Genomic DNA, 23,278 nt, shown 5'->3' on the forward strand with positions numbered 1-23,278 from the left:
CGACACTGGTGGCATTACCCGTTCAGGAACTTCCGATATACATTTCCCATATTTTCACAAAATACGTCACACGAATGTGAGACAATGGCCTCTTTCTTTAACTGTCCTTGTCCATCCACAGTTGTTGCTCCGACCTCGAAGTTATTCAGCAAAGAACAGATAGCCAAAACTTGCAATAAAAGTGTTGTACAGTAAGCAACAGTACAGAACTATTTCTTTAGTGGAATTACTTTCAATATCAGTTTTCATGATCGTGACGGATTGTACAAGGAGCTAGCTTATCCATTAAGGATGTTTTAGAACCCGCGACTGTTTATTCAATGTAAATTCATAAAAATCCAACCAGTCACTTTTCTTTAAATAGTTACTTATTCATTCCATGAACCGGTTTTCGAACTTTTTCAGTCTCATCTTTAGATGGTTTTCCAGAAGATACATAGATATTTGAAGCATAATGCTGGGTGCTGGCTTTGTGACAAGAAGATGCAACATGCTTTAATGCATCGCCATGAATATTGTTTGGCTGTCGATCTGGATCCAAAATTTTGTACCTACTGCGACAGAATTGGCGGCTTCTGTTGTTAGTATCCATCTGTCATCACAATTGAAGCAGACAGATGTATACTAACAACAAAGACATAGACAAGGACAACAAAGAGCGTAATGCAAAAGAAAACTAAAGATCTATTGGATGACAATTAGCATGTCTTTAGGAAAGCTAAACGCACCAGAGCAGCAGTCCTGATAATACACGTGATAATGGAAGCAAAAGCTGAAGAAAAGCCAAGACACCTTCGTAGGATTTGTCGTCCTTAAGAAAGCGTTCGACAATGTAAAATGGTGCAAAATGTTCTGAATTCTGAAAACAGTAGGGGTAAGTCTAAGGAAAGACGGGTGGGATGCACTGTGTGCAACAACCAAGAGGGAACAATAAGACTGGAAGACCAAGTAAGAAGAACTCGAATTAAAAAGTGTTTAACACAGGAATTTAATCTTTCGCCCCTACTGTTCAATGTATACATCAAAGAAGCAATGATGAAAATAAAAGAGATTTTCAAAAGTAGGATTAAAATTTAACGTGAAAAGACATCAATGATAACATTCGCTGATGACATTGATGTTGTCCGTGAAAGTGAAGAAGCATTACATGATCTCTTGAATGGAATGAACAGTCTAATGAGTACATAATATGGACTGTGAGTAAATCGTAGAAAGTCAGAAATAGTGAGAAGTATCAGGAATGAGAACAGCGAGAAACTTAACATCGGAACTGATGATTGCGAAGTAGACGACGTTATGAATTCTTCTACCTAGGCAGCAAGATAATCTACGACGGACGGTGTAAGGAGAATATAAAAAGAAGACTAGTACTGGGAGAAAGGGCTTTACTGGGTTAGAAAAGCCTACCAGTATCAAACACAGATCTTAATTTGAGGAATAAATTTTTGTGAATGTGCGTTTGGGGAACAGCTTCGTACGACTGTGAAACTTGGACTATGGAAATACAAGAACAGAAGAGAATCGATGTATTTGTAGTGTGGTGCTATAGAAGAATGCTGAAAATCAGGAGGACTGATAATGAAGGAATGGGAAGGTTCTCCGCAGAATCGTTGAGGGAAAAAAATAAGGAAAACACTGACAAGAAGAAGGTACAGGATGATATGGTATCTGTTAAGACAACAGGGAAAAAGTTCCATGCCACAAGAGGAACTTAGGAAGGAAATAACTGCCGAGGAAGACAGAGATTTGCATGTTGTTTTTGTGATCTTCAGTCCAGAGAACGGTTTGCTGCAGCTCTCCATGCTACTGTATCCCGTGCAAGCTTCTTCATCTCCCAGTACCTACTGCAACCTACATCCTTCTGAATCTGCTTAGTGTATTCATCTCTTGGTCTCCCTCTGCGTTTTTACCCTCCACGCTGCCCTCCCATACTAAATTGGTGAGCCCTTGAGGACATACGTTGCAGGTGGTAATGTGAGATGGTAAGGTTGGCACAGGAGAGAAATCAGTGGTAAGCCGCATCAAGCCACTCAGGATACTGATGACTTAAAAAATTACTCCTCCGCGAGACTGTACACCTAGTATTTGACATACATTTCATTTTGACACCTTTACTCGTTCCTGAGTAAAAGGAGACTTAACAGACGGATAGGCAGATGGACAACAAAGTGATCGCACAAGCGTCTCGTTCTTAGAGATTAAGGTAGGCTACGGAAACCTATAAATTACACATTTAGTGGATAGAGCATCCCTCCAAGACTCGAATCGTAATACGCCCTTTGGCGTAGTTGCAGAGCACGTCATTATAGCGCAGGTGTGTCAAAATACGTATAAAAATCATCCACTATCGTCTGCATCTACATACATGATCCGTAAATCACCGTTCGGCGAGTGGCGGAGGGTACATCTTACCACTGCTAGTCATTTCCCTTGCTGTTGCAAATGTCTATAGGCCACCGTACGAGCCCTAATTCGTTTTATGTTCGTCGTCCTAACGTGAAATGTAAGTTGAGGGGAGTAGGGTCGTTATATAGTCAGCTTCAGATGTCGGATACCTAAATTTACTCACTATCGTTCCCCACTCAGAAAGTCGCCTTCCATCCAGGGACTTTCATTTCAGATTGCGCAGCGTCTATTGTCGCATCGCTTTAGTTCGCACCTGCAGATAGCCACCCTAATGAGGAGACGTGCAAAATGGGCTGATATCGTTGGCCTTCGTGAGCAGCAGCAGAGATTTCAATGAACTATATGTGCCTATATTGAGAACCTTTAATGTGAGATGCTCTATCCACTGACATGTGTCTGCTTTTTGTGTCTCTCGTAGTCTTCGCACAGTTACCTTCTGAAGCTCCAGAAGTACTTAAGCTCACCGGACAAAAAATTAGTCACCCCGATGCGCAGGCCCAGACGAATCATTAAGAGTTTACAGATGGCGCAACGATGAAGTCATGTGTTTGTGAATCAAAATCGCTTCCAAACCCGACAGCAGTTGCTGCAGCCAGTGAATGAAGTAGCATCTGCACCTTCTAGTGAGAGAACATTGCGAAGGGAACTGCATGCAATGAACATTTAGAGTCGGCCACCTCGGAAGATTTGATTTGTTTTGATTTGATTTATTGCTCATTTAGAGATCTGTTGCTTTCCTTTTTATAACAGGAAGTTCATTTTAAAGTTTTTCATGTAGATTACAAAACATATTCCATATTACAAACAGAATGTAATAGTTTCAGCAGTTACAAGGGAAATAATAGTAAATTAAAAATATTTTAGAGATTGAAAGAAAAAAAAAGTAATCAGATTTTAAGAAGATATGGTGATAGCTGATAGGAAAGAATTGGATAGAAAGAGAGGGAGCAATGTTACCCTAGCTGAGCCAGCCTGGTCTAAAAACCTCGGAACTACTTCGAGCCTTGCAGTCCCGGTTCTCTATAGTTTAATATGCAGGTTAATATTTGTAAACACTATTTAAAAACACTGTAATTCTTATGTACATTGCGGTAAGCACAGTGGTGTGTGAGCGTCAAGTATTTTATTTCTTGAGGTTACCAATTGTCCTTCAGGTCCTATATTATGAGTCTCGAATTTTACCTGTTATATAGCTTATATATTACATGTTCAGTTACAAGTGATACATCCCAACAGTTGTATGATGAGCGCGGTATGGATACGCCTGCTGGTAATACTTAAGCTAGAACAGGGTTCATTGCGTTACACTGTTTTTTTTCTAATAAAACTTAATTATTCTAGATGTGTAAGGTTGACTACGGTACGTGTTGATGAAAGTGTTCACTATTTGAGTGAGTGTGTGTTTCGATACTGCTGTCTGTGTAGGTGTACGAATTGAAATTGCTGTCTTACGTGTTTCGTGTGTGTTGCAGTATTCTGTTATATGGTCGTGTCTATATTCGTCATGGATGTCCTTGAGACATCATCAGCATTTCTATTTATTGTCTCCCACTCGTCTGTGTCTCTTATTTCCCGTATCATGTCATTGTTGTGTTGCGTTGGTGTCTGGTGTATTGCTCTGTACCGGTGACAGTGAAAAAGTATGTGTTCTGGGGATCCTTTTTCCCAATTTCCACATGTACAAATAGCACTATGGCTGCGGTGTATGCAGTGTAAGTAGCAGTGTAAGGGCCACGACCTGTAAGAAATTGAACCATACCCCGGGTGGTACTGATATGGCTCGTTCTCAGGACGTACCCTGATGCCCAGGAAGAAATGATGTACACTACTGCTCTTATCGCTTAACTCCAATACCCTTTGCCAGCTACCCATTCGTTATTTAACGAGTTGGCGCTTCTGAATGATGTCCTGTCCGGTAAACTCGATTACCTTATGCTATATTTTGACTAAAGTTCAATCTTGATCACGTCATGTATGTTTTAATGATACAGGTGACCGGTTTCGGTTCTTTCTACAAAACCATCATCAGACCTGTGGATAAATTTTAAGAAATACTGGATACCAATCTTTAAATAAGATGAAAGTGTCTAATGATGTCAAACTTTAACAAGATAAAATAAAATTAATTATACCCTGGCTCCTTTAGGATGGTAGGCGGAGCTCTCCTCGCTGCTACGCAGTCAACTGATGGTTATGAGTGCTGAGCACGAGCTTAAATATGCAGAGGCTCCGCCTACTTCCTGTCTCACTACTTCACAACTGCCAATCAGCGTTCATAGTATGACGCCATCGTCAAAGTATAAAAGTAGGAAATACACTAATAACATAGAATTGATTCATTTAAATATCTGATTAACAGATAATTAGTATGTCTACAGCTTATTTATATTTTGGATAAAAACAGGGAACTACGATGTGTAACAGTTGTGCCCTCTATGGGCAACCTTAATACTACTACAGTGCCAGTTACATCAAAGATGTGAAAGTCCTTGGCGTTGTGGTATATATCGATTATACCGAGTCGCCTACATCACAATTGCATCATTGTTGGATGCTGCAGAATCGTCTTATTTTAGCTGTAGTTTTTATAGCAATATTCTTTATAGCAGTAGGGTAGCAGCCAAGAGTAAGTTCCACATTATGTATATCTGAACTACTAATTAAATTTTTTAAAATCATCGATCTAATAGTTTTTATAATAATCAATGTCAATTTCATATTTTTTTTATGTTGTGCAGCATATTTACATACGTTTCTTTTGCCATGGGTATAACTAGTCTTATATTTTTAAAAAACAAAAGAGTAGATGCTTTTATTATAAAATTTCGTCAAAAAGGTCGTAATAATATTTTTCGCGAAAATCTAATTGTTCATTGAGCAGCATTGATGATTTGGTTTTCAAATGAGCATATATCTCGATTTCTTCTAGGATATTCATAAGTAAGCATTTATTTGCATAATGAAGAACTTGTAAATTCTGTTGTACTGTCCCCTCAGCATGATTATTGAATGCTATATGATGACCAAATACGGACTTTGTTCGTGAGGTACCCGACGTATGTTCTTTGTACCTTACTGCAAAATTTCGACCTGTTTGGCCGATATATATTTTCTCACAGTCTCTACATTGGATCTTGTACACTCCTGATCTGGTAGATTTGCCATTATCTTTACTTACAGCATGTCTTAATTTTTGTTGTAAAGTATTGTTAGTTGTAAATGCTATTGTTATTCCAGAAATTTTGAATAAATTAGTAATTCTATCTGATATGTTTCCCATATACGAGTATGTCATTTTCATATATTTTGGATTACCTATTAGTGGAGTACTTTGTGATTGTTGTACTTTACTAAAAATGATATCTACCTGCCGTGTGTCAAATGAGTTGGTTTTTGCAGTTTGTTTTAAGATGGTCATTTCCTTTTTGATCTCATTAGCTTCTAGCGGTAATTTTAGTATTCGGTGTATCATAGACTTAAAAAATGCTTTTTTATACTTGTCAGGATGACATGATGTGGCATTAATAATAACATCAGTGGTTGTAGGTTTCCTGTATATGGTGAATAAATGTTTCCCATTGTTATTAGTTATAGTGAGATCTAGGTAGTTAATAGAATTTCGATTTTCATGCTCAACTGTAAATTGTAACTTTGGATGCATAGAGTTTAATTTTATAGCAAGTTTCTCAATTTCATCTTTTGAACCATTGTTGTTGTTGTGGTATTCAGTCCTGAGACTGGTTTGATGCAGCTCTCCATGCTACTCTATCCTGTGCAAGCTTTTTCATCTCCCAGTACCTACTGCAACCTACATCCTTCTGAATCTGCTTAGTGTATTCATCTCTTGGTCTCCCTCTACGATTTTTACCCTCCACGCTGCCCTCCAATACTAAATTGGTGATCCCTTGATGCCTCAGAACATGTCCTACCAACCGATCCCTTCTTCTGGTCAAGTTGTGCCACAAACTTCTCTTCTCCCCAATCCTATTCAATACTTCCTCATTAGTTATGTGATCTACCCATCTAATCTTCAGCATTCTTCTGTAGCACCACATTTCGAAAGCTTCTATTCTCTTCTTGTCCAAACTATTTATCGTCCATGTTTCACTTCCATACATGGCTACACTCCATACGAATACTTTCAGAAATGACTTCCTGACACTTAAATCAATACTGGATGTTAACAAATTTCTCTTCTTCAGAAACGCTTTACTTGCCATTGCCAGTCTACATTTTATATCCTCTCTACTTCGACCATCATCAGTTATTTTGCTCCCCAAATAGCAAAACTCCTTTACTACTTTAAGTGCCTCATTTCCTAATCTAATTCCCTCAGCATCACCCGACTTAATTAGACTACATTCCATTATCCTTGTTTTGCTTTTGTTGATGTTCATCTTATATCCTCCTTTCAAGACACTGTCCATTCCATTCAACTGCTCTTCCAAGTCCTTTGCTGTCTCTGACAGAATTACAATGTCATCGGCGAACCTCAATGTTTTTATTTCTTCTCCATGAATTTTAATACCTACTCCGAATTTTTCTTTTGTTTCTTTTACTGCTTGCTCAATATACAGATTGAACAACATCGGGGAGAGGCTACAACCCTGTCTTACTCCCTTCCCAACCATTGCTTCCCTTTCATGTCCCTCGACTCTTATAACTGCCATCTGGTTTCTGTATAAATTGTAAATAGCCTTTCGCTCCCTGTATTTTACCCCTGCCACCTTTAGAATTTGAAAGAGAGTATTCCAGTCAACATTGTCAAAAGCCTTCTCTAAGTCCACAAATGCCAGAAACGTAGGCTTGCCTTTCCTCAATCTTTCTTGTAAAATAAGTCGTAAGGTCAGTATTGCCTCACGTGTTCCAGTGTATCTACGGAATCCAAACTGATCTTCCCCGAGGTTGGCTTCTACTAGTTTTTCCATTCGTCTGTAAAGAATTCGTGTTACTATTTTGCAGCTGTGACTTATTAAACTGATAGTTCGGTAATTTTCACATCTGTCAACACCTGCTTTCTTTGGGATTGGAATTATTATATTCTTCTTGAAGTCTGAGGGTATTTCGCCTGTTTCATACATCTTGCTCACCAGATGGTAGAGTTTTGTCAGGACTGGCTCTCCCACGGCCGTCAGTAGTTCCAATGGAATATTGTCTACTCCGGGGGCCTTGTTTCGACTCAGGTCTTTCAGTGCTCTGTCAAACTCTTCACGCAGTATCGTATCTCCCATTTCATCGACATCTACATCCTCTTCCATTTCCATAATATTGTCCTCAAGTACATCGCCCTTCTAGTATTTTTTAAAATTTATCCACAGGTCTGATGATGGTTTTGTAGAAAGAACCGAAACCGGTCACCTGTATCATTAAAACATACATGACGTGATCAAGACTGAACTTTAGTCAAAATATAACAATTTATTGATCACTGCTTTCCAAAAATGTTTACCAAAATTGTACCTTATGCTGTCTCCCCCTCCTCAGCCAGGACATTACAGCCTGAAACCGAATGGTTACGTCGATAGGGAAGGTTCCAAGCACCACGCATAGTGATTCCACTGACGCAGCGTTGCGCTCCTGACAGCCTCGCCACGGCACTTGTCTGCCCTCGCAGCACGGTGTTCCTATTCGTCACCAGACGTATTCGATGGGCCCATGTATTGGCTGCAAAACAGACGACAGACTCAAAGAGCGCACAACGGTAAGTTCTCATTGTGTGTAATAGTACCCCGAAATGTGTTATGTTGAGTCTGGTCAGCTTGTGCATAATCCTGGGAACGCTGTCAGTCGCTGTTCTGATGTGTTCGTCAAATAATAGTCGTTTCGTCGAGTTTCGCACCAAGAGATCGCGTTTTACGTTGTCTGTGTATGCTAATGTCATGTACTTTTATGGTTTGATTACTTTGTAGTGTTCTTTGAAAGATTATAAAAACTGTTTTGTGTAGAGCCGTCTGAAGTTTATTAGGTTCGTACCACTGGCTGATGCTTGTAAGTTTGTTGACCGGTGTTCGAGTTGTGCATTGCAGTCTGCAGAGACCACCAGCAGGAGGTCATCTGCGAATGCTATCGGCGCGTTCGCATTGTTATCCGCATCCAGTTGATGTAGCAGAGATTGAAAGGCGATATCCCAAAAGACGGGGCCCAGACTGATCCTTGCGATCAACCTTTGGTGATTCTTTCGGTCACCTCCTGACTTCCCGCGCACCATTCAACTTCCCTGTTGTACAGTAATCAGAGAGGCTATCGTATATGGCTTCAAGTACCTGCATCTCTCTGAGTCTTGGAAACATTGCGGACCACCAGAGATTATCAGTGGCGAGCGGAATGTTTATAAGAATAGCAACTGTGAGTTTACTTTTTATGTTATTAACAGTGATTAGTACATCATTTAGTACGTAATCTATTGATTTTCCTGCCCTGAAACCGAACTGGTGTGGAGCAATGTCAAGGAGGTTCCAGTGCGACTGCAAGCGATCGCACAGAAGTCGTTTGTTGACCTTGGCCAAGGTGTTAACTAAGCATATAGGCCTATACGTTTTTGAATTTGAGGAATCCTTGTCTTCTGATTCTTTATTTATGACGGGATTTGCTGTTTTCCGGACCGCAGGCACCCGTCCCAGCTGTAGCGGATCGTTGAGTAATTCCGTCATGTATGGAATAATCTGTCGAATCACAATTTTCAGTGTCTCGGAATGCGTACCATCTTGCCCGGGGGCTTTCTTGCTCTTTTGTTTAGCAATCGCAAGCGACCTCCTCACATGAGGGGGACTAACGGCGGTGCCATTTTCATAGCAAGAGTTCATTAAGGTTCGCTGTCCAGTATGAATCTGTTCAGTCATCGGATAAGAGTTTGTTTAGGGGAATTCCGCAAACTTCTCCATCTCTCTATTATAGCACCGTCACCTCGTGTCCGCATTTCTAAGACTAGTGGCGTCTTCAGAAGCTCCGTTTGTATTTTGAAGCGTTCCTGCAAATGTCGGTTTTGAGCTGCTTCTGCAGGTGTGTGTTCCAATGTTCTTCTCGTGTTTCTTGTAACTCTTGTTTTTAGCAATGTTTTGCTTCCCTGAACTGTATGAGTCTGTTATTTATGTCCCTTTCCGTTGGTGCTCTTTGATACCATTTCCGTTTGCTTCTTGCTTCTTTGCATAACCTCGTTACGTTTCCTGCTTCTTTGCATAACCTCGTTAATCTTCTAGTCTATAGTATGTTTAAGTTTCATGTCAGTCAAAATGTTGTGTCTAGGCAAGACAGCCTAGACACAATGCGAGGAAGCCGAAAGGCACGCGCTAAGCTAAAGCAGGATGGCGTGAGGTCTGAAACAGGATATGTAATGAATGCTATAAAGAAAAGTACGTAGCTGCTGGAATACTTAACTTTAATCCATCCTTGTGGTACATCTGGAGATTGTTGCGATACAAAAAAAATGCTTCAAATGGCTCTGAGCACTATGGGACTCAACTGCTGAGGTCATTAGTCCCCTAGAACTTAGAACTAGTTAAACCTAACTAACCTAAGGACATCACAAACATCCATGCCCGAGGCAGGATTCGAACCTGCGACCGTAGCGGTCTTGCTGTTCCAGACTGCAGTGCCTTTAACCACACGGCCACTTCGGCCGGCGTGTGGCGATACAAGTGAGACTCTTTAGATACATGCAATGTTACTAATGGCGCCTTGCTAGGTTGTAGCCATTGACTTAGCTGAAGGCTATTCTAACTATCTGCTCTGCAAATGAGCGAGGCTTCGTCAGTGTGCATCGCTAGCTACGTCGTCCGTACAACTGGGGCGAGTGCTAGTACGTCTCTCTAGACGTGCCGTATGGTGGCGCTCGGTCTGCTACCACTGAAAGTGGCGACACGCGGGTCCGACATGTACTAATGGACCGCGGCCGATTTAAAGCTACCACCTAGCAAGTGTGGTGTCTGGCGGTGACACCACACAAAATATGTGCTTTATACTCCACTGACCGCTCAACTGCATGTAGGGGGAAGGCCTATTCATCTCTCTTACTTTATCCCATGAAACAGCAATCTCTGATGTCTGTCCTGTGTAGGTAGGTATATCTGTGTGTCTATGTTCGTGACGAAAGCGCTGTGACAGCTGCGAGTAGCGCCATCCATGATCTCCCGCTCCGTTGTAAGTGGCAGTGCATTTGCATTTGCAATTGTTGTGTCAATCCGGCTGCTAGCTCCCGATGGCGCTAAGTAGGTGTGTGGCTGATTCGGACTGTTGACGATGTAGAGGATGTATTCATTTAGTACCTCATGGACTTGGTTCCCCCGTCTCAGAGTGCCATATAGTCGACCTTGCATTTAGCAGCTATAAGTAAGCTTTTGTTATTGACATATTCTATAGCATCTCTGATGTAACTGATGTATGTATGCATAATGGAGTGCGAGTACTGCGCTTATAACAGCGCAATAATCCACTTATCGCCTTCATGCACTATTTCCACTGTTGCGAGCTGTTCGTTACATAGGTAAGCTATCTGAGTAACTGTAAAGTTTCTATTTTTGACCATGACTGCAGCCTTCGCATTGGATGTACCTATTATGATGATTTGTTTGTGGTTAAAAGCTACTAGCCTGCCATTCCTGGTGTAGGGTTCCTGCAACCAGGCATGTCCGCGTGCAAGTAGCTCCATTGTAACTAGTGTCTGGTTGTTCGCATTCAGTTGAAAGACTTTCATGGATGTCGGATATATACAAAACATTAAGATCCCTCATCATAGTAATCGAAGTATACTCGTCCAAGGACCATCGGATGAGGTGTTGTCCACCCAGGCACATAAAGACGACAATATAAAAGTTCATTAGACTGATAGGATTTGTGATTGGTTTTCTAAACAACTCCCCTACTCTGTTACAGCTCGATTCGCCTGCCAAATCATCAGACTCTGACCCCATAGAAAACCTGCGGGACATGTTAGAACAGCGTTTAAAACGCCGACAGCAGCATTAGCGCAATTTGGTGGAACTGCGCGGTCAAATTCATAAGATGGAGCGTGGCATACATGGATTAGCCGAGCGGTCTAAGGCGCTGCAGTCATGGACTGTGCGGCTGGTCCCGGTGGAGGTTCGAGTCTTCCCCCTGGCATGGGTGTGTGTGTTTGTTCTTAGGATAATTTAGGTTAAGTAGTGTGTAAGCTTAGGGACTGATGACCTTAGCAGTTAAGTCCCATAAGATTTCACACATACACACACACATTTTTTTTAGCACTCCGTTGTCACGCCACGAGAGGCCTACCGGGACCATCCGACCGCCGTGTCATCCTCAGTGGAGGATGTGGATAAGAGGGGCGTGGGGTCAGCACACCGTTCTCCCGGTCGTTATGATGGTATTCTTGACCGAAGCCTCTACTAGTCAATCGAGTAGCTCCTCAATTGGCATCACGAGGCTGAGTGCACCCCGAAAGATGGCAACAGTGCATGGCGGCCTGGATGGTAACCCATCCAAGTGCCGACCACGCCCGACAGCGCTTAACTTCGTGGATCTCATGGGAACCTGTGTATCCACTGCGGGAAGGCCGTTGCCCATATACCGCCCAGTATAGTGTCGGAAATCCTTTTGCCTGGCGTGGTGCAGCAACTCGACGAGACATGGACTTAATAATTCGTTGGAAGCCCGCTGCAGGAATACTGAGCCATGCTGCCTCTGTAGTTTTCAGTAACTGCGAAGGTGTTGCCGGTACACGATTATGTGATGGAATTCACCTCTCGGCTATATCGCATAAATGTGCGATGGGATTTATGATGGGCGGTCTGGGTGGCCAAATCATTAGCTCGAACTGTCCAGAATGTTCTTGAACCTAGCACCGAATATTTCTGGTCCGATGACATAGCGCATTGTCATCCTTAAGAATTCCATCGTTGTTTTGGAACATGAAGTCCATGAATCGCAGTAAATGGTCTCAAAGTAGCTGAACATAAACATTTCCAGTCAATGATCGGTTGCGTTGGACCAGAGGACCCAGTCCATTCTATGTAAAAACAGCCTATACCATTATGGAGGCACCACCAGCTTGCACAGTGCCTTATTGACAATTTGGTTCTGTGGCATACTGGAGTCTGCGCCAGACTCGAACCGTACCATCCGCTCTTAATCAATTGAAATCGGGATTCATATGACCGGACCTCTGTTTTCCGAGGGCGCAGCCGATTTGGTCACGAGCCCAAGAGAAGTGCCACTCAGGCGATTACGTGCTGTTAGCAAAGGCACTCGCGTCGATCGCCAGCTGCCATAGCCCATTAACGCCAAATTTCGCCGCTCTGTGCAAACGAATACATTTTCCGTTCGTTCCACATTGATTTTTGCGATTATTTCACGCTGTGTTACTCACAGAAAATGCTACGTAAATTCCGCTGTTCTCAGTCGTTAAGTGTAGGCCGTCGGCCACTGCGTTGTCCTTGGTGAGCAATAATGCCTAAAATTTGGTTTTCTGGGAATTCTCTTAACACTGTACCTCAGAATATTGGATTCCCTAACGATTTCCTAAGTTAAATGTCCCATGCGTCTTGCTCCAACTACCGTTCCGCGTTCGAAGTCTGTTAACGACTTCGTGCTGTCATCTCTTCGGAAATCTTTTCACATGTGCCACCTGAGTACAAATGAAGATCCGCCAATGCACTGCCATTTTATACCTTGTGTACGTGATACTACTGTCATCTATACATGTGCATATTGCTTTTTCATGACTTTCGGCAGCTCATTGTAATTGATGTAACTATCTCTATATGCCTATAGTGCAATAATTCGATGAAAAAATGATCTAATTAGATAAATGAACAGCAGCTTTCTAAATGTGAAAACCACTGGTAGTCATTAGTGACAGAAATTCGGCGTCGCAGACGCGGAGAGACCAAACAGATAAACGTCGTTCAAACGTAATTTCTGATTCAAAACACGCTATTTTCACATGAACCTCTGCGTAGCTGCCGCTGACAGCAATAGCCAAATATAAACATCCATTCAAACGTAAACACACGCAGAGTGAGTAAGTGAGTGGAGCAGCGATTACGCGCCACATCCATCACCAGCGCCTGTCAAAGCGCGCTGCCAGTTCGCGTAGCCGTATTCAGTTTTGCGCTGGCCGCCACTGACCAGTCTTTGCTCCTTAATGGTCCCTGCGCGCGCGCTAATTAGTTTCCGGATACGGGAGCGGAGCGGTAACGACCCGCTGGCAAAACAGGCCCCTGCCGCGCCGCAGCGTGCGCAAGCGGCGGCGGTCGGCGTACGCCACACGGCCGCGGCGCGCGTGTTGACAAGTGGCCAGCGCTGGCTGCTGTGCTAAGAGCGGCCGGGGAGCGGAGAGGAGGCGTAATTGTCGCTGCTTTCCCACCGCGTTAGCTACAGGGGCTGGCCGCCGCTGCAAAAAGAGAGAGAAAGAAGTAGCGCTCCCCTCCAAAAAGCTAGTGGCGCTACACGCTCTCACGAGCCGGAATTTCATCAGCTCAAGATAAAGCCTGCATTAAACAACAGAGATAACTGCGAGTAATTATCGTTTGCGAGGAGAGTAGCCACCGCCGTGTAATGGCTTGCACTCTGCTGACGCGGCTGGCAGCGTGGGAGGGGGTCGAAACTTCGAAGCAGGAAACTGCTGGCAAAGAGTTGAACACACGCGCAGTATTAGTTCCACATGCTGCCGACAGTTTCTGAAATGGAAACGCAGAAAAAGTTGAAAGCAGTAGTTATAATCATACTTCCCCCCTGCTGCTTTAATTTCAAACGGGGAGTACTTGCAAACACACCCACAATAACAAATGGTGTCCATATTATAACATTTCCTTTCTAGCCTTGTGAGACGAGCTATGTCGCAGTACCCTCTCAGACAGAAAGAACTACGCACCACGAATCAATTATTCGAATCGAATGGAGATCGGTAGATTATTGACAGAGTTGTTGGATGTTATACTGAGGGATATCGTGCCATATTCTGTCCAATTGGTGTGTTAGGACGTCAAAATCCGAAGGCCCTGCCCATAGTTCTCTGAACATCTCAGTTGGGCGGAGATCTCGGGAGCCTCCTGGCCAAGGTAGGGTTGGGAAAGCACGAAGAACAGCAGTAGGTCCTGAAACGTAAGCTTACGATGGCTTGACATGAAGCGCGACGAAATGGGACGTAGAATATCGTCGACGTGCCGCTACGCTATAAGGTTGCCACGAATGATAACCAAACCGATCCTACGATGAACTGAAATCGCACCCCAGAACATAACTGCTCCATCATTTCTGGTTGTCGCGGGTATAGTGGGCGACATTCATGGTTTGTATCCCACCAAAGTCTGGGGCGTCTCTAATCGCGTCTACTCTTGTCATCAGAACTCAGTTCGAAGCGCTTTTTCTGCTTGTCTTCGTGCTTGCCAAACCTTGCTTTGACCAGCAAGGTCGCTGGATCCCTTCCCAGTTCAGAACGTTCGGAGCATTATGAACAGGGCCTTTGGGATTTTGTCGATCTAAAGCGCCAAATAAACAGAATTTGGCACGATATCCCTCAAGAAGATGTCCAACAATTCTACGTCAACGAATGCCAAGCCAAGTAATCGCTCTCATAAGGGACAGAGGTGGAACACTGCGTTATTGACTCGCTCAATTCGTGAAGCACTTTCTCTTTAATAAATCACCCAGTTTCTTATGAAACTGTAACCATTTATTTGTCTGTACATGTTCATCACATATACCGATTTCCGTCTCATTCGGCTGATTCCTTCGTGGTACACCTTATTTCTTTTGTCTTAGTCTATTATTATTTATACAGTCTGTTGCTTGGGACCGCCAACTCATGAATTTAGTTTCCTCTTACGTACACTGCTACTGACACCCTTCGGTGCGAGATGCATCTGTTACACTCCAACGCAATAGTGTTCTCTTTATCGGCAGACAATTAGTGTAACTGGTGTGCGGAACGCTTCCCAGTTACTTCTGATGGAATTTAGAGAAGATTATTGGTTGGCTTGAACGCTCAGACAAATTGTGTAAACTTTCGTAGACTGTACGTGTAGACAATAGTAGCTTGCAGTACTGATAGGAGACAGCAATAAGGAGAGTTTTGTGGATCACTTTTACTACCCTTACTACGAAGAGGTGTGTCCTGCGCTTTCTTCCAAGGATGTGGCATGGGTTTTGTGGTCGAGGGATCGACGATAAATTTTAGTGGGAAGAGGCGCTAACTCACCCGCAGTTCAGTATAACATCTGAGACGGCTTCCATCGAGCTCTGGATCTTTATTCATTTTTAACGATTTCAGCTTTTCTTAACACCACTGACACTAATACTTATTTCATTCATTTATTCAATGGAACGGGCCGGAGTGGCCGAGCGGTTCTAGGCGCTACAGTCTGGAACTGCGCGACCGCTAAGGTTGCAGGTTCGAATCCTGCCTCGGGCATAGATGTGTGTGATGTCCTTAGGCTAGTTATGTTTAAGTAGTTCTAAGTTCTAGGGGACTGATGACCTCAGAAGTTAAGTCTTGTAGTGCTCAGAGCCGTTTGAAGCTTTTTTTTTTTTTGTTTCGGAGAAGCAGGTGAAATTCACGAACGATGTGGGATGGAGACCCATCTTGCATAAAAACTGTTGCGTTCACTGCGTGTCTCTCCTGTAGAGCGGGTATGACTTGCTGGAGAAGCACATCGCAGTAATGCTGGCTAGTCACACTGCACGTCTTTGGTCCTTGAGCGCCAATCTGTTGAAAAAAGAATGGGCCAGTGATGAACGTAGCTGTGAAGGCACAGCATACGGTGACACGTTCACCTGACAGAAGAACTTCATGTGCACGGACTGGAGGTGAAGCTTCCCACACTCGGCAATTCTGTGAGTTCACCTCACTCGTCACAGAAGAATTAGCTTCGTCTATCCATAGGATGGTCAAGGGCCAGCCTTCCTCAACTTCAGTCTTTGCGAGAATGCGGAAAGCGAAATCAACACGTTGTTGTTTGTCCTGTGGTGCGAGCTCCTGTACGATATGGATCTTGTACGGATGCTATTTGAGAATGGTTCGAAGCACTTTCCGTACAGTGGACCACGGGATGTTCAACTGTCGTGACACAACACGCACACTGCCTGACGATCGGGAATTGCGCGCAGCATTGTCTGCCACAGCAACAGCGATTTCATCAACCAGCTGTGGTGCAACCGGTCGTCGGCCTCTTCACGGAGCGACACCCAGTTCTCCAGTTGATTCGAACTTCTTCGTCACGCTCCGTACAGCAAGTGGAGAAAGCGAACCCTTCCGCAATCCTTTCAGCTGGCGATATTATCGAAGTGCAGCTGCAGCATTATTGTTGTTTTCGTAATAGAGCTTCACCAATAATGCACTACTCCTTTTGTCCAAGCTCATGTTTACACGTCAACAACTGCATAGAGAATGGTCAGGTGTGTGAGACTATGAATCACAAAGACTGATCACGGCACCTGGTGGTCACAGCTGGAACTGGACGGTGGCGCCGTGGCGCATGGATAACATGCGCCCCATACTCTGGACATTACTGCTCTCAAGTTTGGTAATCGTACGGTAGTTAGTTTCCGTGTTACAGGTTGACAAATGGGGAAAGCTTAACTGTAAGCAGCCGGTATAATTCCAGGACAGCGTTGCACCACATCAGACTTTTTTATTGCGTGGAATGTCTAATTAACGTTGGAATATTTGACGAAGAGAGATATGGAAATACAAGGCCCAGTGAGCGTAGCAATTTTTCGACAATATATTTCATGTGTATTACAGCAATTTAATTGTTCTGATTTGCAGCTTGGAGATGTCTGTGTGTTGGTTAATAGCTGTGAGCCTGAATGGTGAGTAATAGTCATTGCGGCATTTAACTTCACTTTGAAAATAGTTTCGTAAAAATAGTGCAGACATTTTTTCATTGGGAGCGGTACAGTCTCTTAGGGAAGTCGAATTTTAGGTTCACATAGGGAAGAAGTGATTTAAACACATAGTCAGTTGTACAGACAGGGCATAATTTGGACATTTCAAGTTAAAAAGCCTTTGCGCATATTCTGATGATTTTAATACAAAGCCCGTGTTGCGGATGGTTGCGACTGGATCGGGATTATATTATTCAAATGGTTCAAATGGCTCTGAGCACTATGGGAATTAACTTCTACGGTCATCAGTCCCCTAGAACTTAGAACTACTTAAACCTAACTAACCTAAGGACATCACACACATCCATGCCCGAGGCAGGATTCGAACCTGCGACCGTAGCGGTCGCGCTGTTCCAGACTGTAGCGCCTAGAACCGCTCGGTCACCGCGGCCGGCGATTATATTATTCCTTGAGCGCCCAAGGTATGGAGTGTGACGTCATAAGCGCGTGACTGTGTGTGAGATCGCTCTCTAAGTTTTCATCTATTTTTAGGTTTCAGATATATATTTTAACTGTTTTTGTGATAATATTTACTATATAAGTGACTTATTAGTGGTTTCTTCATTCACCTCTGCATTTCTTGTGTTGTGGCCTGATATTTGTGAGTGTTTCGTATCGAGCAACTTAACCTCTTACCCGTGTTTACATTCCGCGCTGACCAGTTGCAGCTGTAGCGGCGCATCGAAAGCTAAGTACTAATTAATTGTTTGTGTATAGTAGTTTATTTAGGAACTTTAGTAGTCTTCAACCGGTGTTCTTGGTGTTTTCCGGTGAAATAACTTCAGAAGAAATTTTTGCGAACTGCTTTCAGTTTCGTTACTGTCATTAGACGTTTGATTTTCTTTCTGTGTTAGTATTTTGTTATATTCTCATTTGTTGTTGATTAATACTGTCAATAATAGTAGTTACTTCCCTTGTAGAGCAAGTTTGTGATAATTGTAGTCACTTTTTATTGTAGTAGCGGAACTTAGATAAAGTTGTTTTCTTGTTTCAATAATTGTAAAATTTTACCATGAGTGAGAAGTGTGGGCTTTGCCGTAGGTTCGTGAGTAGTGGATTGCGGTGTGAGACTTGTTCGAAGTATTTTCACTGGGGGGAATGCAGTGGGGAAGCCAGTGGGCATTCTGGTGAGATCCTCTCCTGGAACTGCAGGTTATGTAGCAAGAGTAAGTTGATAGAGGAGCAGGAGCGTAAGATCTGTGCCCTTCAGGTGCAGTTGAAAAACGCACAGGAGGAGCTAGATAGGATGAGGAGGAAGAAGGGGGTTGGGGAATGGGAGCTGGCTGTTGGCAAGAGATCTGCTAGGAGAAGGAGATTTTCAGATAGTTTTACTATTGGTGTTTGTAATAGATATGACCAACTGTCAGAGTCTAGTGGAGAGGAATCTCTAGTAGCTGTAGATGTAGGAAGTATGCAGCAGACCTCAGCAGTTACGGTGGCTAGGACAGTTGTAAAGTCTAAGAGAAAGAAGAAGGTTCTGCTGTTAGGTAGTTCTCATGGTAGAGGTGTAGGCCAGCAGTTGCAGGAAGTTTTGGGGAGTGAGTACCAGGTCACCAGCATTGTGAAGCCTAATGCAGGATTGGCTCAGGTGACTTTTAACATAGGGGGGTTATGTAGGGATTTTACTAAAGAGGATCAGGTAGTGATTGTGGGTGGGGCTGGTAATAGTATTGATAGGGATGGGGAGTATGACATAGATGGTGACCTGGAAAAGATAGCCACTCAGACTGGCAACACGAATGTGCATTTCGTGGAACTGTTTCAGCGTCACGATCGGCCTCATCTTAATACAGCCGTCAGGCGTAATAACATGAGACTTGGGGGTGCGCTGATAACAGAAGGCATGAGTCACATTTCAGTGGTGTCGGTGGAGTCTATCAGTAGGACGGGTTTCACTAGACATGGCCTGCACCTCAACAGGTATGGGAAGGGGAGGTTGGCAAAACTTATAGGTGACAGCATAGGTGGGGGTGGTGGGATCACTCATGGGAAAATTCCGGTAGTTGTGGGTGTTAGAGCTGTACCTTTTTTAGATTGAAGTCAGCTGATAGGTATTCCTGCTTAAGGGAAGTCTCTCTAACAAAGAAACCACTTTCTACAAAGCTTGGGTATCCGATTAATGAGGGAATTAGTATATTTCATCAAAATATACAAGGTATTAGAGATAAAGTTAGTGAACTGCTTATAGATGTTGACTCTGAAATTATTGGTATATCTGAACACTTCTTAAATAAGGAGATAATTCAGAGGCTTCCTTTACCAGGATACAGGTTGGCTGGCAGCTTTTCTAGGAGCTCTTTGCGGTGTGGGGGAGTAGCCATGTATGTGAAAAACGGTATCCCATTTGAGTCAATTGATGTTTCAAAGTACTGCACTGAAAAGGTGTTTGAATGTTGTGCAGGTGTGGTTAAATTTAGTGGAGCTAAACTTCTTACTGTTGTTATTTATAGATCCCCAGACTCCGATTTCAAAACTTTTTTGCTAAAGCTAGAGGAGGTTCTTGGTTCACTTTATAGGAAATACAAAAAGTTAGTTATATGTGGTGACTTCAATATTAATTGTATAAGTGATTGTGCAAGGAAAAGGATGCTGGTAGACCTCCTTAATTCATATAATCTTATGCAAACCGTATTCTTTCCAACGAGAGTGCAAGGGAACAGTAGAACAACCATAGACAATATTTTTGTTCATTCGTCATTATTAGAAGGGCATTCTGTTAGCAAAAAGGTGAATGGCCTTTCAGATCATGATGCACAAATTTTAAGTCTAAAAGATTTTTGTGCTGCAACACATGTTAAATATAGTTACCAACTTTTTAGGAAAGCTGATCCAGTTGCTGTACAGACTTTTGTAAACCTTATCAAGGAACAAGAGTGGCAAGATGTTTATAGTGCTGTTACAGTAGACGATAAATATAATGCTTTCCTCAAGACTTTTCTCGTGCTCTTTGAAAGTTGCTTTCCGTTAGAACGTTCAAAACAGGGTACTAGCACAAACAGGCAGCCTGGGTGGCTGACTAAAGGGATAAGAATGTCTTGTAGAACAAAGTGGCAATTATATCAAAACGTTAGAAACAGTCAAAATCTAAATGCAGCAGCCCATTACAAACAGTATTGTAAGGTGCTTAAAAAAGTTATTAGGAAGGCAAAAAGTATGTGGTATGCAGATAGAATAGCTAAGTCTCAGGATAAAATTAAAACCATATGGTCAGTCGTAAAGGAAGTGGCTGGTCTGCAGAGACAGGTCGAGAATATAGAATCAGTGCGTAGTGGGGATGTCCGTGTTACTGATAAGTCGCATATATGTACAGTACTTAATAATCACTTTCTGAATATAGCAGGTGAACTAAATAGAAACCTAGTCCCAACAGGGAATCATATAGCGCTCTTAGAAAAAAGTGTTCCGAGACTGTTACCTGAAATGCTCCTCCATGATACTGACAAGAGGGAGATTGAGTTAACAATTAAATCACTAAAGACCAAGAACTCTCATGGATATGACGGGGTATCTAGCAGAATACTGAAGTATTGTTCCACGTATGTTAGCTCAGTACTTAGCCATATCTGTAACTTTTCCTTTAGGAGTGGTCGGTTTCCTGACCGATTAAAGTACTCGTTAGTGAAGCCAATTTATAAAAGGGGAGACAGGGATAATGTTGACAATTATAGACCTATTTCTATGCCATCGGTGTTTGCTAAAGTTATCGAGAGGGTTGTATATACAAGGTTACTGCAGCATTTAAATTCACATAATTTGCTGTCAGATGTACAGTTTGGTTTTAGAAATGGCTTAACAACTGAAAATGCTATAGTCTCTTTTCTCTGTGAGGTTTTGGACGGATTAAATAAAAGGTTGCGAACGTTAGGTGTTTTCTTTGATTTAACGAAGGCTTTTGACTGTGTTGACCACAAAATATTACTGCAGAAGTTGGAACATTATGGAGTAAGGGGAGTAGCTTACAATTGGTTCGCCTCCTACTTTAAGAACAGAAAGCAGAAGGTAATCCTCCGCAATATTGAGAGTGGTAATGATGTTCAGTCCCAATGGGGCACTGTTAAATGGGGCGTTCCCCAAGGGTCGGTGCTGGGGCCACTGCTGTTCCTTATTTATGTAAATGATATGCCTTCTAGTATTACAGGTGATTCAAAAATATTTCTGTTTGCTGATGACACCACCTTGGTAGTGAAGGATCTTGTGTGTAATATTGAAACATTATCAAATAATGTAGTTCATGATATAAGTTCGTGGCTTGCGGAAAATAATTTGATGCTAAATCACAGTAAGACTCAGTTTTTACAGTTTCTAACCCACAATTCAACAAGAACTGACATTTTAATCAGACAGGATGGGCATGTTATAAGCGAAACGGAACAGTTCAAGTTCCTAGGCGTACGGATAGATAGTAAGCTGTTGTGGAAAGCCCATGTTCAGGATCTTGTTCAGAAACTAAATGCCGCTTTATTTACCATTAGAACAGTATCTGAAATAAGTGACATTTCAACACGAAAAGTAGCATACTTCGCATATTTTCATACGCTTATGTCATATGGTATTATTTTTTGGGGTAATTCTTCTGATTCAAAAAGGGTATTTTTGGCTCAAAAACGGGCTGTTCGAGCTATGTATGGTGTAAGTTCGAAAACCTCTTGTCGACCCCTATTCAATAGTCTGGGAATTTTGACATTGCCCTCACAGTATGTATTTTCTTTAATGTCGTTTGTTGTTAGCAATATTAGCTTATTCCCAAGAGTTAGCAGCTTTCACTCAGTTAATACTAGGCAGAAATCAAATCTGCATGTGGAATGCACTTCCTTGACTCTTGTGCAGAAAGGAGTGCAGTATTCTGCTGCATCCATTTTCAATAAGCTACCACAAGAACTAAAAAATCTTAGCAGTAGCCCAAGCACTTTTAAGTCTAAACTGAAGAGCTTCCTCATGGCTCACTCCTTCTATTCTGTCGAGGAGCTCCTGGAAGAGATAAAAAATTAAGCAAATTCCAGTGTTACATTCTTGATTTTCTTTATTTAAACTAACGACTTGTCGCCTGAATATGTTTCTTATATTTCATTTTATCTGTTTCTACAATCGTGTTATAATTTCATGTATTGACTCGTTCCATGACCATGGAGACTTCTCCTAAATGTGGTCCCACGGAACAATAAATAAATAAAAAAAAAAAAAAAAAAAAAACAGATACTGTAGTAGGTAAAACGTTTTAAGTAATCCTGCAAACTGCAAAATTGGAACAACTCTACAACATTATCGGAAAGGATATAAGTACAGTAAAAGTCTTACTTCAGTCATTTCATGTAGCGATGTCGGGAAAGTGTGCTGTTAGTGCTAAGGGTATCATATTCGTCATAGCGGCTAGTGACATCCATTCAACAACAGATTGATAAGGGCTTCGGTTCCACTCAAATTACTCAAATCTTCTTGTGATCGCTTTTCAGTATTCAAAGTCATTTACGCGTACGTCCTTAACCTCAGTCCAAGTGAAACGAGAGTCAGCTATCTTTGTATAACAACAGTAAATAGGCAAGGTAAAGTAAATAATGTAAAAATAAGAAATGCAAGTAGCAATTTATAGATATACTTCGTTTTTAAAAGAATTATTTGCTAAACTTGATTTGTAGCTGGCTCTGACTAATAAAAGGAACCGGCACGAGAAATCAAATCAAGTAAATGCTTATAGTGGTGTATTTCTTTACGGGACGCTATATGCATAAACCCTATTTTTCAGGAGTGGAGCACCAATTCGATCTTCGCTTCAGCAACCGCGATCACCAGGGGTTGGCTCCCAGCATTTAAGGTAAGATAACTCAACATCCGTATGCTTCGTATCTCCACAACGTTCTAACATTCTTGCGAACGTACATTTTAAAAATATTATACCCCCTTGACACAACTTAAAATAGTTTAACACAGTTAAAACACTTAAACGAAACGCAGCAGATGTCAGAATATTTTTTACTTACCTCAATCATCTGTTTTATTATCCGATTGGAAGTTGCAT

At 42.3% G+C, this 23,278-nt stretch overlaps 1 long non-coding RNA gene across 1 annotated transcript in view; it reads left to right on the top strand.

Moving 5' to 3' along the window:
- The window catches only part of LOC124594947, a 527,967-nt gene extending 504,901 nt beyond the window's left edge, over positions 1-23,066 (top strand). The window contains exon 4 of the long non-coding RNA XR_006978168.1: positions 23,006-23,066. This is a non-coding gene — a long non-coding RNA (uncharacterized LOC124594947). The remainder of the gene's footprint in view (positions 1-23,005) is intronic.
- Positions 23,067-23,278: the final 212 nt, after the last annotated feature.

The sequence above is a fragment of the Schistocerca americana genome, chromosome 2, assembly GCF_021461395.2.
Source record: "Schistocerca americana isolate TAMUIC-IGC-003095 chromosome 2, iqSchAmer2.1, whole genome shotgun sequence".
Taxonomy (NCBI): domain Eukaryota; kingdom Metazoa; phylum Arthropoda; class Insecta; order Orthoptera; family Acrididae; genus Schistocerca; species Schistocerca americana.